Source organism: Peromyscus maniculatus, chromosome 6 (assembly GCF_049852395.1).
Source record: "Peromyscus maniculatus bairdii isolate BWxNUB_F1_BW_parent chromosome 6, HU_Pman_BW_mat_3.1, whole genome shotgun sequence".
In the NCBI taxonomy this organism is placed as follows: domain Eukaryota; kingdom Metazoa; phylum Chordata; class Mammalia; order Rodentia; family Cricetidae; genus Peromyscus; species Peromyscus maniculatus.
In genome coordinates, this window is record NC_134857.1 from 115,810,367 (window position 1) to 115,812,111 (window position 1,745).

At 41.9% G+C, this 1,745-nt stretch overlaps 1 pseudogene; it reads left to right on the top strand.

The window, feature by feature from the left end:
* Window positions 1-262: 262 nt before the first annotated feature.
* On the top strand, window positions 263-1,219 carry LOC102921994 (transmembrane protein 223 pseudogene; annotated as a pseudogene).
* Window positions 1,220-1,745: the final 526 nt, after the last annotated feature.

Consider the following 1,745-nt stretch of genomic DNA (forward strand, 5'->3'; position numbering starts at 1 on the left):
ACTTTAGTTTTAATTCAGGAGGATATTAGGTGTGAGATCCAAGATTTTTTTTCTTCACAGTCTATTTTGTTTGGGATATGGTGGTTTTAGAGTGCAAAGAGCTCAGAGTTAAACTAGTTCACCTGACAGCCCAAAGTGTTGTCCCAAGGAGGAATTTTGTTTCAAGCTCTGTAATCATTCTTGCAACTATTTTAAATTAAAGAGTAAAATTACATATCTGTGGTATGCAACATGATGTTTCAATATATTTTTACATTGTGAGATGGCTACCACAAGGTAATATGTATTAACTCATCTACTTACTGTTTGCTTTTGTGGGAAGAACACTTAAAGTCTTAACAATTTTCAAGTATATATAATATTATTAACTGCAGTTACACTCCACAACAAACTTCTTGGATTATTCTTCTGTTTTACTGACTGTGTATAAACTTTGACTAACATTCTCCAGCCCTTCAAGCCGTTGGTGATCACACTTCTACTCTACTTCTAAGAATTGATGAGCTTTTGCAAGCAATTGTGATCATTCAGTAACTGTCTTTCTCTGACTGGCTTATTATACTGACAATAAAATATTAGGTCCCGCCATGGTGGCACCCTGGTGGCGGTGGGTCAGCAGGCTGTTGTACTGCAGTCCTACCCTGAGTACCGGCCTTTGTAAAATGGGGTCTCACAGGATGTGCTGCTCTTCCAGCGTTAACGGGGCCGCTTCTTTGCCATTCTTGGACTGTTTGGCTCCGGCCAGGGTATCTTCTGGACCTCCCTGGCTGTTGCAGCCTGGTCCTGACCTCTTATCTGGGTTCCTGCACCTGGTCCCGACCTCTTATCTGGGTTCCTGCAGAGGCTCCAAACCAGGGCTATGCGGACCTGCGCTTCACACTCTGGCGCTAAGGGGCAGCTGTTGGTTGTGGCATGATGGTAGCCTTGAGCCATGGTGCTTCTCTACTCTCTCCAATCTGTGCATTCAGTCATGTTCCTTGCAGGAGGGCTTACCACTTATGCCCCCTTTGGCTTGGGAACCCGTTTCACAGTTCCTTTGAACCAGATTTCCCGCATCGTCCACAGAGCTGAAGTTCCTCCCATATTGCCTCTGAAAATCAGAGGCCAACGCTTCTGCTTCCTTTTGGACAAAGCGGGACATTTCCCCAACACTTACCTCTTTGACAGCACTGTGGGTGCCTATCGGATCCTGGGAAAAGTGGCTTACACTCTTAGATGAGGATGCAAACCCTAGGGATGAGGAGACAACCTGGGACAATAAAAAGGCCCCCGGGATTCAGTAATAGACAATAAATCTGTATTCTAAAGGGGAAAAAAGAAAATATAATACTAATCTAAGTGTCCATCAGTAGGTAAAGGGGGATGCTGGATAGTATATGCCCAATGAAAAGCTATTTAATCTTTAAAAAGGCAAATATCCTTTGAAGCAATATGGTTGAGCCTAGAGACTATAAAGCCCCCCCTCAGGCTGTCTCCTCCATACCTTCTCAGAAAAACTGAAATTAATTTTCTCATACACCAATTTTGAAGGTAGATAAAAACATTTTCCTGTAGTTTTACCAGTTATCAAAAGTTGATATAAGACCTGTATATGATGAGTTCAAATTTGAAAACTAGGATCAACAAAATATTCATTGTACCAATCACCTCTTTTTGAAACAGCTTCCTGCAGTTTCTGATGACATATTATTTAAAATGTCTTGAAAACGAGATATAAGGCTGTACAGTTTCTACCTGTTTAGGGT